Below are 18,059 nucleotides of genomic sequence, written 5' to 3'. Positions count from 1 at the left end.
TTTCAATTGGGGTCCTTTTGAACTCATTTAACATAGAATGACAGACAAATAAAACGCAGCGAAAACTTAGTTTTGAGTGTAGCAACATTTTCATAAAATAAGTGTTTAAATATACGGTATATATATATTTTTTTTTTTTCTGGAAAATGTTGCTACACTCAAACAACACTGAACTAAATAAAGTACAAATTATAATGATGAAGCCAAAAGCTTCCAAGCCGCGAGGGGCGTCATCAACCTATGTCCAAAACCTCAGCCGTTTAGCTCCTCGCATGGTGACGTACGGTATGACGTACGGTATGACGTACGGTATGATGTACGGTATGACGTACGGTATGCCCACGTTCTTTCTTGGTGATGTCACCATCAACAAGTACGACCTGATATAAATAACAAAGGCGCGCTCTGCTGGTGCACAAGTAGGCCATACATGGCCACGAGTGAACTTGTAGATCTGCTGTTTCCAAAAGATTAGGTATAGGCTACATTTGAAATGGGACATTATGCATAATGAGCACTTTCGACTTTTGGTACTTTGAATGCATTTTGAGGCCAATGCTTTTGAACTCTCACCCGAGTACATTACGAATTCCGGACTTTTACTTTCCGGGCTTTTAGTATTTCTATATTGCAGTATTGACACTTTAACTTAACAGAACAGCTACACTGGTCTGATGAGGATGTTTATGTTCCTGTTAGGACCTGTAGCAGTATGCAACCACAGAAAGGTAGACGCCTCTTTCGGCTCTTGGGGCAGGAGCTTTGCGGACTTCCACGTGCGTCACTGACACGGACGTCGGTAGGCCAATCAGAGGCAGGTGGGGGCGGGTCATTTTGAAACGCAGCCTCTATAAGAACAGCTGAGCAGCGCAACATGGAAACTAAGCTCTGTTGAATTGAATTGAATTGAATTGACAAGTCCCTGAAAAGACGCGCTGTGATTGGCCAGTAGTCACTTTGACTGGCAGCGTGGTCACCGGCACTCCCCGGACTTCTGGCCTCCAGTTGTCACACGTCGCTCCAATGAACTGCAGCGGTGGATGAGACATCTAGCTTGATATATCTGCGTGCAACTAGCTACATTATACTGTTTATGTATCAATAGGACCTGAAGCAGAATGCAGCCTGCTACATTATACTGTTTATGTATCAATAGGACCTGGAGCAGTATGCAGCCAGCTACATTATACTGTTTATGTATCAATAGGACCTGGAGCAGTATGCAGCCTGCTACATAATACTGTTTATGTATCTGTTAGGACCTGAAGCAGAATGCAGCCAGCTACATTATACTGTTTATGTATCTGTTAGGACCTGAAGCAGAATGCAGCCTGCTACATAGTACTGTTTATGTATCTGTTATGACCTGGAGCAGAATGCAGCCTGCTACATATTACTGTTTATGTATCTGTTATGACCTGGAGCAGAATGCAGCCAGCTACATATTACTGTTTATGTATCTGTTATGACCTGGAGCAGAATGCAGCCAGCTACATATTACTGTTTATGTATCTGTTATGACCTGGAGCAGAATGCAGCCAGCTACATATTACTGTTTATGTATCTGTTATGACCTGGAGCAGAATGCAGCCAGCTACATATTACTGTTTATGTATCTGTTAGGACCTGGACCAGGATGCAGCCTGCTACATATTACTGTTTATGTATCTGTTATGACCTGGAGCAGAATGCAGCCAGCTACATATTACTGTTTATGTATCTGTTAGGACCTGGACCAGGATGCAGCCTGCTACATATTACTGTTTATGTCCCTGTTAGGACCTGGACCAGGATGCAGCCTGCTACATATTACTGTTTATGTATCTGTTAGGACCTGGACCAGAATGCAGCCTGCTACATATTACTGTTTATGTATCTGTTATGACCTGGACCAGGATGCAGCCTGCTACATATTACTGTTTATGTATCTGTTAGGACCTGAAGCAGAATGCAGCCTGCTACATATTACTGTTTATGTATCTGTTAGGACCTGGACCAGAATGCAGCCTGCTACATATTACTGTTTATGTATCTGTTAGGACCTGGACCAGAATGCAGCCTGCTACATAGTACTGTTTATGTATCAATAGGACCTGGACCAGGATGCAGCCAGCTACATATTACTGTGTATGTATCTGTTAGGACCTGAAGCAGAATGCAGCCTGCTACATAGTACTGTTTATGTACTATAGTAAGAGGCGGTTGTCACACCATGTCTTGGCCGTCTGGCCAGTGATGTATATTGGACCAGTTACCCATATATGGAGACCCCTGGTACCCATATATGGAGATCCATGTACTGTATATGGAGATATGCTGTGAGAGCCAAAACATGCTTAGTCAGTTACTCGTTATGTGAAAGTCCTGTGACTTCTATGAAATCTGACATCATACATACAATCCCTTTACAATGCCCATACATGGAGATCCCTGTCTGTAGAACCAGCAACACAGATATGGGTTGTCTTGGCCATCTGTCTTGGCAATAATGGATTCTGTTTGTGTGGTGTGTGGCCGATGTGGCCCCCCTCCATATATGGGCATTCCCTTATGAAGTCATGTTAGATATGGGCTTAATATAGATGACATCAGGGATCTCCATATGTGGGCATGAAATGGATTCTGTTAGTGTGGTTCCCCTGACATCTTAGTGATGTCAGAGAACTTGTACAGTCGTGGCTAAAAGTATTGGCACCCTTGCATTTGTTAAATTAAAAAATCACACCCAATGTGAAGTGAGCGGTGGTCGTGCTTGCATAACGTCTTCAGATTTGAGTCTAGGATGTACAGACTATGCTACACACACACGTTTTGCTATGGCAAAACGCTGAGGAAAAAGGCTACAGACATACGACATATGACATCACTAGACAAACATGATGCTACGTACACACATTTTGCTATGGCAAAACGCTGAGGAAAAAGGCTACAGACACACGCACAGCCACTTGAGCGGTTTGCACCGCTCAAAAAACCCCCCAAAAAAACAAACAACACACAATGGTCTAGATTGTGCACAGTGAAGGAACATCAAGGTCTCTGGAGATGGACTTTGAGCCTTCAGATTGTCCATGTTTGGCTACAATCTGACCTCTGACCTCCTGACGATTCTCTCCTTTTCATTTGGTCCATGCTCAGTGTGAGACACAAACCAGCAGAATGAGGGATTTACTCCATTTAAACTGGGTGGATTAGTGGTTAGTACAGATTAAAGTCAACTTGGACTCACCACAGGTGAGTTCCAGGTGAATAGCCTGCTTGAAATGAAAGTCAACTACAGTGTATTTAAGTATTTATGCAAGTTTCTGTGTAGAATAAGCTAGGATTCTGTATTTATTCCAGTTTTATGTTGTGCTCCTCCGCTTCTGGATTTTTTTTTTCTGTTTTACAAATGCAAGGTGCCAATACTTTTATCTACGACTGTATGCATGGCCTATACTTGTGCGCCAGCAGAGCGCACCACTGGCATCACCACTGGCGATGCCAGTGACATCACCATTGGCATCACCAGGAATGCTGGTCCCTCATTGGCTGTTAATGATGACGTTGCCAGAAATACTGGTCCCTGATTGGGCTACGGGCTTAAACAAAGGAGGACAACGACATACATATGCCCAGCTGATCTCAGTACTTGCACGCTCTGCTGGCGCAAGTCATTATAAAGAATAATCATTATGGGAGGGCCATTCAGTCTGCAAAGGTGCTGCGGGCTCCGCCTGGGCATCGGTGGGGCCTGCGGCGCCAGTGCCCGGCCGGGGTGGGGCCTGCGGTGGGCCTGCGAGAGCAGGAGAGGACCTGCTGAGAGCAGGAGAGGACCTGCTGAGAGCAGGAGAGGACCTGCTGAGAGCAGGAGAGTACCTGGTGAGACGTAGGAGGGGCCCGGACAGGAGTCAATTACAGAGCTGGGACTTGATCAAACCCGGCTGGGTCACCTGTTCGAGGGGTGTGATGTTTCGAGACCCGAAACCTGCAGGCTACATCACTGAGGATATGTCCCAGGTGCATCCATGCCATGTTTTTTTCTTTGTTTTATTATAGTGAAATTATAATTATTTTTTTGTCAAATGTTTGTCTTGATATGAGCCAAGGACGTTGGGCAGGCAGTCCATTAACCCCCCCCCCCCCTTTTTATTTTTTTGCAAAAGGCCACCCCAAGCACGCGAAGGAAGTGAAATCTCTGCCATGTGCCACATTTGACTATGTTTTTGTCCCTTTAGGAGGAACTGCATATTTTGGGCACAGACAAGGAAGTTGAAAATAAAAAAGTGAACTGAGAAAAGAAAAAAGGAACGTGGTCGTCCTCAGATGAGCCCTCCGTTGTTCCAGTCATCCTGGTTCTCCATTCATCCTGCCAGCTCCTTGGTGCTTTGCACGCCATGCGTCTGACTTGACTACATCCATCTATCTATGTATGTTAGTGTGGGATGTCCTCGTGACCTGTGTTGGTTCCCACTGCAACAATATTAGCTGACTGGTGTCTTTGGCAGTGTCCTGCTATAGTCTCATTCTCCTGGTGTCTTTGGCAGTGTCCTGCTATAGTCTCATTCTCCTGGTGTCTTTGGCAGTGTCCTGCTATAGTCTCATTCTCCTGGTGTCTTTGGCAGTGTCCTGCTATAGTCTCATTCTCCTGGTGTCTTTGGCAGTGTCCTGCTATAGTCTCATTCTCCTGGTGTCTTTGGCAGTGTCCTGCTATAGTCTCATTCTCCTGGTGTCTTTGGCAGTGTCCTGCTATAGTCTCATTCTCCTGGTGTCTTTGACAGTGTCCTGCTATAGTCTCATTCTCCTGGTGTCTTTGGCAGTGTCCTGCTATAGTCTCATTCTCCTGGTGTCTTTGGCAGTGTCCTGCTATAGTCTCATTCTCCTGGCTGCTATTTTCTCTCTCACCCTTAATATGCATGCAGATTATATTAGCTCAATGGTAAAAAAATAATCAAACCTCGGTTCGAAGTGAAGCGGTGAACTTTTATCCGTGTGTTTTATTCATGTGTTCTAGAGTTATGAACTCTGTGATCTATACATTCTTTATATTCTGAATGAATTAATGATTTTATCTGGAGGGCCGAATTGTCATGTGAAGCTTGACCAATCCTCAAAGTATCCAATCATCAGACCGGGACGGACACTACACACATACGTACGGACGGACGGACGGACGGACGGACGGACGGACGGACACTACACACATACGTACGGACTTACGGACGGACGGACGGACGGACGGACGGACGGACGGACGGACGGACGGACGGACGAACGGGACAGATAAAACCTGTTCATTCTGGACTGATATGACCATATATGGACATGGGACACACATTTTGTTTTTGAAAAACCCTATTCATTCTGGACTGATATTCTGGACGTACGGGACAGATAAAACCTGTTCATTCTGGACTGGAATGACCATATATGGACATGAGGTGACAGACATTTTGTTTTTGATAAAACCTGTTCATTCTGGACTGGGATGACCAATATGGACATGAAACACACATAAACGTAAAATTGGAAAGTTTGTGGAGTCGCAGTCCCGTCGGAACGGGACAAAACACCAAAGCCTTGTGGGCAAGACAGAAAGAGCACAAAGAACTTTCTTTTATCAAGCTATAAGACTCTTGAACAAATAGACGTAGCCTACATATGTATAGGCTACGAACACACAAATGTGATGTTTTTATTTTAGCGGATGGTATTAAGGCACTTTTAAAGTATCCTTTTATTTAACTTTTTAGATTTTATTATGTGACAATGTTTTTATTTTTATTACTCTTGAACTGCTGCAAGTCCGAGGAGCACTGACAAATTAATTTCACCCTTTTCTTACTGTGATTGTATTTTTAAGGTGTGACAATAAAGCATTTCTGATTCTGATTCTGGAAAGAGGGTCCTTTGGGTTTAACTGAGACAGGGGTCAACTAATGTCACATCTTTCCATGGTCGAAGTTTCTGTTTCCAGTTCACTTTTTTTTCTGGAGTCCTTTAGTCAGATGATTTGTTGTTTACAACAAAATATTGAACTGAGAAAAGAAAGGGAAGTGAGATGTGTACCGTACATGAAACTGAAGTGAATCATTGTTGCATAATATGTTTGGTGCAGAACACTGTTTTCTTAATTCTGTTAGTTTTCTTTTAACCAAATCTACGTATTCTATGTTTGCTTTGTAGATCGGCTATTTGATTTATTTATTTATAAAATAAGGCTAAAGTGGTTTATGTATGTTTTAAAACATTATAATTTATATCAGCAAAGTAACTAGTGACTAAAGTTTTCAAATAAATGTAGTGGAGTAAAAGTACAATATTTGGATCCCAGACATTGTGGAGTAGAAGTAAATGTATTGGGAATTGGAAATACTTAAATACCTCAAAATTGTACTTAAGTACAGTACTTAAGTACATGTAAATGCCTTAGCTATTTTTTCACCCGTTTCACCAGCCTCCAAGAGCTGGCTTGTTTTGGCTGTTTTGTCACTCACCATTGATAATGAAACACTAAGGACGCTAAGTTAACTTCTGTATGTGATTGTTGCGCAACTAAAGTTATTATTATTAATACCCTTATTGTTTTATTGCATTTTGCTATTTGGCTATATATAAAAAAAAATAAAAAATTAAACAATAATGAAAAAAAAAAATCATTTCCTTGCATTTTTTAAATGAAAACAAAATAGTTGAAACAATGTATTATTCTTTTAACAAAAAATCGAAATCGAAAATCGAGATTTCAGAGAAAATAATCGAGATTTTATTTTTTGGCCATATCGAACAACCCTAATTGAGTTACAAATGTTCGCTTTAAAAATACATAAATTCAAAGATTTGCACACATTTTCACGACTTTTTCAAAAATAGCAGATCTACAAGCTCGGTGCCGCGCTGTGAGCTTGTATATCTGCTATTTTTCACTGGTTAAAGCATTCAATAATTCTAGGCCTAAATACACGAGTCGTCATGTGACCTTAAAATAAGAACACAAATAAAAATACAAAATTCAGGATTCCAATTCAAAAGATGGAAAAATAGCTGATTTACAAGCTCAAAACGTATCGCAGCGCGATGCGTTTGTAGCTTGTAGATCTGCTATTTTTGCTTCTTTTGTATGAGATACTAGAATGACAAAGTAGGACATAGCAATATGCAATATCTGGCCCTCTGGAGTGAAGGTGGAAATATAGTGGCCCTCACCATCATCAAAGTTGCTCACCCCTGCCCTAGGGGTACACGTACCCCCATTTGAGAAACACTGGGTTAGAGTGTCCACCCTGAGACAGGGAGGTCGTGGTTCGATCCCCTCCTGGGTCATACCAGACTGGGACCCAGGTAGGTGGTGCCTCCCTGCGTGGCACTCAGCATCAAGGGTTGGATTGGGGGTCCCTGCGACATACTAGTATCATGTCTAGTGGTGGACTTGTACATCAAGCTGCCCTTTGGGCCTCATGGCTCGGCAAGGCTTACTTTCTGTGGACCCCCTTTTTCATTCATAGCAGAAAAAAGCAGTCTAGGCCAGGGGTTTTCAAACTTTTTTTGACTCAGGGCACCCCTGAATTACACTGTTAATTTTTAGAATCTTACATCCTATTGGAGAAATATCCGTTTCCATCAGAACTGACTGAAAATAATGTTATACTTGACGTTTAACCACTTGAACCCCAGCATGCCTATTCTGGGGGGAAGGTTCACCAAAAATAGCCGATCTACAAGCTCAAAGCTTGTAGATCTGCTCTTTTTGGAGAGAGTTGTCGTAGATAGAAAAATAACTGTGCAAATCAGGTCTGTTTTACTAAGCATAGTGAAGTGATATTGATGAATTCCAAATATTATCAAATTATCTCGCGGCACCCCTGGACTGGCATCACGGCACCCCAGGGTGCCCCGTCACCCACTTTGAAAACCCCTGGTCTAGGCAGATGTTGGTAGGCTGTTGTTATCATGTAAAAGGTGGTTGGTGCAGGACTAATGTACACAAATAAACAAGGACTCTTAGTCTCAACTAAATGAGGCAGCAGCCCACTGTTACCACGATGTGTTCAGTACTCTTCAGCAGAATACACAATGTGATTAGTTTACTAATGTCAAATAAATGAACATGTAGGCCTATTAATATTAATGAATTATAAATATAGTGCCCATGTGAAGAACAACTCATTATATTACAAAATATTATAACCCATTAAGACCTGAGGTCCATTCTAAAAATACCTTCTAAATCACCTGTCAAATTAAATAAAAAAATAAAAAGATAGTAGGTGTCCAAGCTCACAGTGAGCTTGCCAACAATAAAAATCTCAAATGACGCAGCTACTTTCCCGGTTTTAATGGTACACTTTAAATATACATCATTACAATTTGTATGAACACTTGGGAAACAGTATGACAGTACAGTTACAAAAGCTATGATAAATGGATTGGATAACACAAGTCTGAAGGCCAAGAAGTTCTATCTTAAAAGTAATTAATTATCAAACACTGAGCAAAAAAGAAGGCTAAGAACTACTGTATGAAAGCTGTAAGATACAACAATAAACAACAAGAAAGATGATTTGACATTGGATTAAAGTTGTTGAATACCTCGATATCGATACTACTCACACTATTAGTAAAACATATCGCACAGCATTACGGTACATAGTTTTTCTGCTTTAGGTCCACTGCCTGCCTAAGATAATGAATAGCATATCCATGCATGCACACTGTACAGTACACAGAAATGTAATGCCTTATTTCCATTTTTCAACAATGTTTTTTTTTTTTTTTTTTTTTTTTTTAAATAACCACACCTGGTTACAGATGGACTGCTTTTTTTGCATGTGCTACGTGCATGCATAGTGTGTCTGTTTTAATTAATTTGACACATACACCAACTACCTACAAATACCTCATTTAAAGCCGTCTTCGTCGATATGTATACCTCACATGTTGATACCTCGATATCGATACATTTTCGATATATTGCCCAGCCTTGATATACGGGAAGAGACGAGACAGGGAAACTCAACTCCTACGATGCGTTCTGCGGTCAGCGATGGTGCAGTTCCCTTACCAGGTGGTGCTGCCAGGATGCTCTGGGTGGTGCTGTTATAGAAAGCTCATAGATACACAGTGGGGTCCATCTCTGACAGCTTGTTTCTAAGCCTATCTATGAGTTGGCACAACCGCCTTTGTTGTGTATTGTAGAATACAACCCGAGACCCAGGACTACTATGACACAAACTAGGCCTATAGCACAAAGCACATAAAAAGCCTGGAACAGAAATAAAAAAAAAAAAAAATAAATAAAAAATAAAGGGAGAGAAAAGAAGAGAAAAATAAACATTTAATTATGGTTGAAGGTCATGGCGTAACAGACACTTATGTGCATTAAATAACAGTCTGCGTAGCATGTTGTGACATCTTGGAAGAATTTAAAGGTCTCGTGAGATGTTGTGTTTATAAAACATAAAAGGAGAGGAGCAGGAGGAGGAGAGCAGGAGGAGGAGAGGAGAGAGAGGGTGAGGATGGAGTCCATCTCTGACAGCTTGTTTCTAGCCTATCCAATCGAATACCAGAAAACTCCACCTAAAACAAACTCGACCTCTTTCACGTGACCACGTGTTTCCCAGCGGGTCTGTGGCCTTAAGCTAGATGCAGAATAGACCAAAATCTAATCTTTGCTTCTGGGGGTCCCTGGAACTAAATATTTTGCGATAGGGGTCCATCCGTGGAACAAAATATTTTGAGATGGGGGTCCATCCGTGGAACAACATATTTTGAGATAGGGGTCCATCCGTGGAACAAAATAGTTTGAGATGGGGGTCCGCGGCCAAAAACACATTTTGGGGGTCCAGTAACCACTGAGAGGCACATTCTACAAAATGTCTTCTAAATCCTAACAGTTTTCCTGAAAAAAACGTATATTGCTATCAGTGTTTCTCAATCTTTGTCATGTCAAGGACCCCCAGAATGATATGTATTTGGCCACGAACCCCCATCGCAAAATATTTTGCTCCAGGGACCCCCAGAAGCAAAGATTTGATTTTGGTCTATATCTATCTTACTCTTCCCATGCCACAGACGAGAATTGACGAGAATCATCGCAAAACCCGTCAGTGCCAATGACGAGAATAATAAAAAATGTTTATTTTTTTTATTATTATTATTTTTTTATTTTTTTCTTTTTTTTTTAAAGATGTCAAAATGACATGAGATCAGAGAGATGCTTTTCTCTGTTTGTGTGTTGGCTCCCTCGTTTAGCTGATTGAGAAAATGTGTGTCCATTCTAGTGGATGGACACTTTTTTTGATTCATTCAGCTCTATCTCTGGAACCATTTGTCTGATTGACAAAATTATTTTTGCCACTGAATCACAACAACTGTGTCTGTTTCTGTGGGGAAAAAAATCAAAAAAAAAAAATCTTTTTCAATGCATAGTAAAGAAAAACATACAAAATCCTGGCACAGGGACCTCGGGGCCATTTTGGCCCTGGCATGGAAAGTGTTAAGGCCACAGACCCGTTGGGAAACGCGTGGTCGTGCGAATGAGTTCGGTCGAGTTTGTTTTAGGTCGAGTTTTCCTGTTACCATCCAATCTATACATTTAAGGTGGTGGTGGTTGACTTGGTGGTGTGGGTGGTTGAGGTGGTGGTGGGGGTGGTTGAGGTGGGGGTGGTTGACTTGGTGGTGGGTGTGGTTGATGTGGTGGTGGGGATGGGGGTGGTGGTGGTGGTGGTGGTTGACTTGGTGGTGTGGGTGGTTGATGTGGTGGTGGGGGTGGGGGTGGTGGTGGTTGACTTGGTGGTGTGGGTGGTTGATGTGGGGGTGGGGGTGGTGGTGGTTGACTTGGTGGTGTGGGTGGTTGATGTGGGGGTGGGTGTGGGGGTGGTGGTGGTTGACTTGGTGGTGTGGGTGGTTGATGTGGTGGTGGGGGTGGGGGTGGTGGTGGTTGACTTGGTGGTGTGGGTGGTTGATGTGGGGGTGGGTGTGGGGGTGGTGGTGGTTGACTTGGTGGTGTGGGTGGTTGATGTGGGGGTGGGTGTGGGGGTGGTGGTGGTGGTGGTGGTGGTGGTGGGTGGGGGTGGTGGAGGTGGTGGTGGTGGTGGTGGAGGTGGAGGTGGTGGGGGTGGGTGGTGGTGGTGGTGGTGGTGGGTGGGGGTGGTGGAGGTGGTGGAGGTGGTGGTGGTGGAGGTGGTTGACTTGGTGGTGGGTGTGGTTGATGTGGTGGTGGGGGTGGGGGTGGTGGTGGTGGTGGTGGTGGTTGACTTGGTGGTGGGTGTGGTTGATGTGGTGGTGGGGGTGGGGGTGGTGGTGGTTGACTTGGTGGTGTGGGTGGTTGATGTGGTGGTGGGGGTGGGGGTGGTGGTGGTTGACTTGGTGGTGGGTGTGGTTGATGTGGTGGTGGGGGTGGGGGTGGTGGTGGTTGACTTGGTGGTGTGGGTGGTTGATGTGGTGGTGGGGGTGGGGGTGGTGGTGGTGGTGGTGGTTGACTTGGTGGTGTGGGTGGTTGATGTGGGGGTGGGTGTGGGGGTGGTGGTGGTTGACTTGGTGGTGTGGGTGGTTGATGTGGGGGTGGGTGTGGGGGTGGTGGTGGTTGACTTGGTGGTGTGGGTGGTTGATGTGGGGGTGGGTGTGGTGGTGGTGGTGGTTGACTTGGTGATGGGTGTGGTTGATGTGGTGGTGGGGGTGGGGGTGGTGGTGGTTGACTTGGTGGTTTGGGTGGTTGATGTGGGGGTGGGGGTGGGGGTGGTTAACTTGGTGGTGTGGGTGGTTGATGTGGGGGTGGGGGTGGGGGTGGTTGACTTGGTGGTGTGGGTGGTTGATGTGGGGGTGGGTGTGGGGGTGGTGGTGGTGGTTGACTTGGTGGTGTGGGTGGTTGATGTGGGGGTGGGTGTGGGGGTGGTGGTAGTTGACTTGGTGGTGTGGGTGGTTGATGTGGTGGTGGGTGTGGGGGTGGTGGTGGTTGACTTGGTGGTGTGGGTGGTTGATGTGGTGGTGGGTGTGGGGGTGGTGGTGGTTGACTTGGTGGTGTGGGTGGTTGATGTGGGGGTGGGTGTGGGGGTGGTGGTGGTTGACTTGGTGGTGTGGGTGGTTGATGTGGGGGTGGGTGTGGGGGTGGTGGTGGTTGACTTGGTGGTGTGGGTGGTTGAGGTGGTGGTGGGGGTGGGGGTGGTTGACCTAGGGGTGGGGGTGGGGGTGGGGGTGGTTGAGTTTCCATGACCGCCTGGGTGGAGAAACGTAAAACACAACGCCAGAACGAGGCCTACTATAACACAAAATGCAACGGCACAAAGCAAACCCCAACGCCAATTCTGATGACAACCCTGGAACAAAAATAAAATAAACGAAACATAAAGGGAGAGAAAAGAAGAGAAAAATAAACATTTAATTATGGTACGACAATTATGTGCATTAAATAACACTCTGCGCTATTAGCCAGAATGTTGTGACATCTTGGAAGAGTTTAAAGGTCTCATAACATGTTGTTTTTATAAAAGATAAAAAGTCTTCATCGTTGTCCTTCAGATGAGTATTAAAAGGTTTTAACTGAAAAAAAAAAAAAAAAAAAAAAAAACACCCCTAGTCTGGGGCCTTAGGGGGCTAAAATGGTAATTTCATGCAAATCAGTCTAAAAGCACCAGATTTTGCACAGATGTAGCTAAGGAGCCCAAGTCGGCAACCTTCGGGGTTGCCACAGTTGCCAAATCAAGTTGGGCACACATTGACTCTATACTACAGGGAAATCTTTAGCACAAGGAATGTGTTTTTGTGCAAAACAAATGCTTGCAATGGATTCAGAATCATGACAAACCCCTAGTTAGACCCCTCACATGCTACTTAAAGGCCCTCTTACATCTAACAACTTTGATTTTTTTTTTGGAAAGATTTCAAAAAGACTACCCTCTCACACTAAAAGATTTCAAAAAGACTCCCCAAAGACTTAATGATGATTTTTTAAAGATTTCAGTTGTTAGATGCGAGATGCCGTAAAGACTGGTTCAAGATTCCCTTTTATTTGCTGAAATCTGTCTGAAATAGGCCTGTTAAAGCCATGGAAAAACATTCCTTGAGCTAAAAACTGACCCCATGATTTGGCAATAAAACTATGATTTAGTGATGAGTCATCACTTTTCACAGTTTTGTGGCGGACGTTTCTTGGAAAGGAATGTTTTTCATGCAAAACAAATGTTTGCATTGGATTCAGAATCCCGAAAAACACCTAGTTTGACCCCTCACATGCTACAAGCATATTTATTTTTTGTATTATTATACTCTATTGTAAAGTCTATGAGAGCCCATCTTTGATTGGCTCCCACAAGTTTCCCAAGACAAATCTGCATGTCCCTATAGTAAGGGGATTTTATAAGATATTTGACCAATCTGCGAAGTAAATCGTTACCAAGAAATTTCTTCAACAATGTGTTTCTAAAGGTGTGTAATAATATGTACTAAAAGGTTGAAATTCAACTCCCGGGGGAAACCTCATAAAAAAAAAAGAAAAAAAAAAGATTTGTGTTTGTGTCTCATTAATTTACTATACAGGAAAAAAATACAAAAAATAAATATGCTTTAAGTAGCATGTGAGGGGTCAAACTAGGGGTTTTTCATGATGCTGAATCCATTGCAAGCATTTGTTTTGCATGAAAAACATTCCTCGGGCTAAAACGGACGGAACGATGGTTTAGTGATGAATCATCACTTTTCACCATTTTGTAGGGGCCATTTGTAGCCCACGGAATGTTTTCCGTGCAAAACAAATGCATGCAATGGATTCAGCATCATGAAAAAACCCTAGTTTGACCCCTCACATGCTACTTAAAGCATATTTATTTTTTGTATTTTTTTTTACTGTATAGTAAAGTTAATGGGACACAAACACGAATAATTTTTTTTATGAGGTCTCCCCCGGGAGTTGAATTTCAACCTTTTAGTACATATTATTACACACCTTTAGAAACACATTTTACTTTGTAGATTCTCTTATGTTCCCCTTACTATATAGCCAAAACTTTTCCATATGGCATGTTCTAACTGTGTGCCAAATGTCATGCTTCTTTCATAAAGTGCACGATTTTTGCCTGAAACGCTCTGACTATATCCAAAGAGCATATGAAAAGAGAATATCCCTAAAGCCATGAATTCAATAAGAAGAAGAAAATAATACATATTAACCTGATGTCCAACAGTCTGCAGGACTTTACTGAAGGCGTTGTCGTTGTAGCTGCACTTCAGGAATTCACCTTCCCAGAACAGAGTGTCCACAGTGAGGATGACATCTTCTCTGGTCACATGTCTACTGCTGTCATCTAGATAAGCTTCAACATCACGTCTGTGATGCATCACCACCAGAATCACTGGTTTACCACCTTTCAACAGAGAGACAATGTATATGTTACAGTTAGTTTGGGTAACTCAGTTAGATTGGGGTAGGAGCGCTTGTTTTTGTTCAACTCATGTCCCAGTGGTAGAGCATTTGACTGCATTAGTCCCACGCTGGTGAATGCTACTATGCCTAAACCTAAACCTAACCCTAAACCTTACCCTAACCCTACCCTAACCCCTAACCCTAAACCTAACCCTAAACCTTAGCCTAAACCTAACCCTAACACCTAACCCTAACCCTAAACCTTACCCTAAACTTAAACCTAACCCTAACCCTAAACCTAACCCTAACCCTAAACCTAACCTCAGTAAAACTATGCCTAAACCTAACCCTAATCTCAGTCAAATTATTCCTAGTTCCCCGAAGGAGGCGGCGCCAGCTCCACATTGTGCACAAAAACGAGCGCTCCTGTTCTCAATCTAACTGAATCTCAAACTAACTGTGACATATACATTAAATAATGAATGTTGATGTATCAATGAGTCCAACAACTCTTTTAAGAACATTTCTCACGTGGAATCTTCCCCATCGCCGCATTGACATCAGTTCCAGTTCGTGAGGTGATTGGGCAGAAAGCCAGGATGTAGTCACTTTGGTCCACAGAATTCTTCTGAATCTGGCCTCTACATTTAAGTTTTCTAATGAATGTTTTATGGGCGCCAAGGGTCTCTCCAGTCACAACGACGAAGAAACTGAGGAGCTGCCCTGTTTTCAAGATAGAGAGAACTGTAAGGCTGGAGATCTTATTGAGGAAACAGGTAAAAATCTCAGAATTTATTCACATGATTTATATGAAAGCTTATCAATCAATCAATCATACAGATTGTATAAGTTATATTGTATTAACATACTCTACCATACAGATTGCATAAGTTATATTGTATTAACAAATACCATACAGATTGTATAAGTTATATTAACAAATATCATACAGATTGTATAAGTTATATTGTATTAACATACTCTACCATACAGATTGTATAAGTTATATTGTATTAACATACTCTACCATACAGATTGTATAAGTTATATTGTATTAACATACTCTACCATACAGATTGTATAAGTTATATTGTATTAACATACTCTACCATACAGATTGTATAAGTTATATTGTATTAACATACTCTACCATACAGATTGTATAAGTTATATTGTATTAACATACTCTACCATACAGATTGTATACGTTATATTGTATTAACATACTCTACCATACAGATTGTATAAGTTATATTGTATTAACATACTCTACCATACAGATTGTATAAGTTATATTGTATTAACATACTCTACCATACAGATTGTATAAGTTATATTTTATTAACATACTCTACCATACAGATTGTATAAGTTATATTGTATTAACATACTCTACCATACAGATTGTATACGTTATATTGTATTAACATGCTCTACCACAAAGTTTCTCCATCTTTTTTGGCATGAGTACCCCCTTTCCCTGATCTTTGAATCCAAGTACCCCCTTTACCCGACAACAACATTTTCCATACAAAACAACATTTTCTATGCAAAACTGCAATTAAAACCATAACTAGTGGTATATGACGCTGTGATAATCCTCCCCTTTCAAGAATATAACATCCCAAAAAATGGGGAGTGAGAGTTTCAAACAGTGCATTTTCAACACTGTGGCCATGACATTTCAGTCAACAAAGTTAATAACTGTCAGGCTCACAATAGGTTTCTCCAAGATTTCTCATCATTAAACAAAGTAAATGTTTTTTTTAATTCAATAATTCAATTGTTGTTAATTATTTAACTATGTAAAATATTATCATGATTTATACTTATATTTTTCTTTTTGGGGGACATTTTCTGAGTACCCCCTGCAGTACCTCTACTGCTCTACCATACAGATTAACGGTGATACACCATGCATTTAAAAAGTATTTATGTCATATTGTTTATGTCCCAAAAACTTTTTCAAAAGGTTTAAGGCTAAATTACCACTCCTGAATAGAGAGCCTCTCTCATTTTTGAATGGCTCTCAGAGCATTTTCAGCTGCAGTACCACCTTTGGCCTGAACTGCTCCACCCCCCCCCCCACCCCCCCCAAAATCTTTTGGAAAAAAAAAACTTTTCAATTTTCTTTTTTGGAAAAAAGTTTTTTTTTTTAAATATTTTTTTGTGTGATGACGTCACAATCGGCAGATGACGTCACAATCGGCAGCAAATCTGGATAGCCTGTTTTGAGAACCCGTGGGATACTTTTAACCTTCGCCTTCTCAAAACCAGAGAAACGACGGTCAGAAATGGGACTTTGTGAAAAGGTTTTAAAATAGGAAAAGTGAAATTTCATGGTGTATCACCTTTAGGTTATATTGTATTTAAATGCATTCATTTAAAATGTTACATATTGTAGTGCCGGTTTAATTGAATTAAAATTAACAGAATTAACAGAAAGTAAAAGTGTGTCACATAATCTTCTTACCATGTGGTGCTTTTTGCTCTGGCATGATTCTGAAGAACAGACAAATAAACAGAAAATAACATCAGTTGAAAAGATCACCGGAAAAGCAAGACACAAAAAATATAGGACAACCATGGATACCAGTAAGACTCCCTAATCGGGAGATAAGCGACCGTCAGGTCGCAGTGTGATTTTAGGCCAAAATGTGTAGGAGCAGTGTCCAAAAATGTGTTTGAAAAAATCGGCCTGATGGTGCCGCTATATGGGACAGATCCATGTTGATGACATGAGTTTAGACATACTGTGCAGTGTGTACCGATGTGCGTGATTTTAACTCAGTCGTGCCATATTTAAAGTGGGATGACCTCTTATATTGCCGGTTCGCCAACAAAGGGTTAAAAAAATAGTGTGCACGCTGGTGCAAACATTCGTGCACAGATCATGCACTATGCATGTGCATGCTATTCACAGCTTTCAAACAAAAAAATCCGCTTGGAAATCCGTTCAGGCATTCAAGAGAAAGGAGCCCTTATGTTTTCTTCAAATGTAAACAAACATGGCTGCCATGTTTGAAAGATGGGGTTGGTATGGGGGTTAAACATGCAATTTCGCGATCGCGATCATGCCTAGTACACTGTTGGAGGTCCAAAAATTTTTTTTTCAAAAAAAATTTTTTCAAATTTTTTTTTTTTATTATTATTATTTTTTTTTAAAAAAGACGTTCAGAAGACGTCTGGCAGGGAGGTCCATAGTGAAAAAGACGTTTTAAAGACGTTTTTAGCATAGAAACTTATTTTTTGGCAGGGTATGAGTTAAGGCAAAAATTGTAGGAGCAGTGTCCAAAAATGTGTTTTGCAAGAATCGGCCTCATGGTGGCGTTAGAAGAGGGCCATGTGAGAATTGATGGGTGGAGGTTGTGGTTTGGCAGGCAAGGAGTGTGTGTGGAAAATGTCACATGGATAGGGGCAACGATGGTGGAGATATGAGCAGGGCAAAAGTGTGACGTGACAGACAGACAGACTGACTGACTGACTGACTGACGGACTGACTGACAGACCGCCGGTGGAGGTTTTGATAGTAAATGCGACCTGACGGTCGCAATCAAAGTAGGCCTATCGGAATACTAGTATCAGGTTGTTGTTTGTATTTTCTAATGGTCATCATAGTCCTACTCTAGCAGGGTCATAAACAGATCATCCATTTACAGGCAGCCTCGTAGGAGGAGACTAGAGGCTGCTTGGGAAACACATATGCACATAGCCATTTTGTTCT

Source organism: Nannobrachium achirus (genome assembly GCF_963921795.1).
Source record: "Nannobrachium achirus genome assembly, chromosome: 4".
Lineage (NCBI taxonomy): Eukaryota > Metazoa > Chordata > Actinopteri > Myctophiformes > Myctophidae > Nannobrachium > Nannobrachium achirus.
This window is presented reverse-complemented; position numbering follows the sequence as displayed.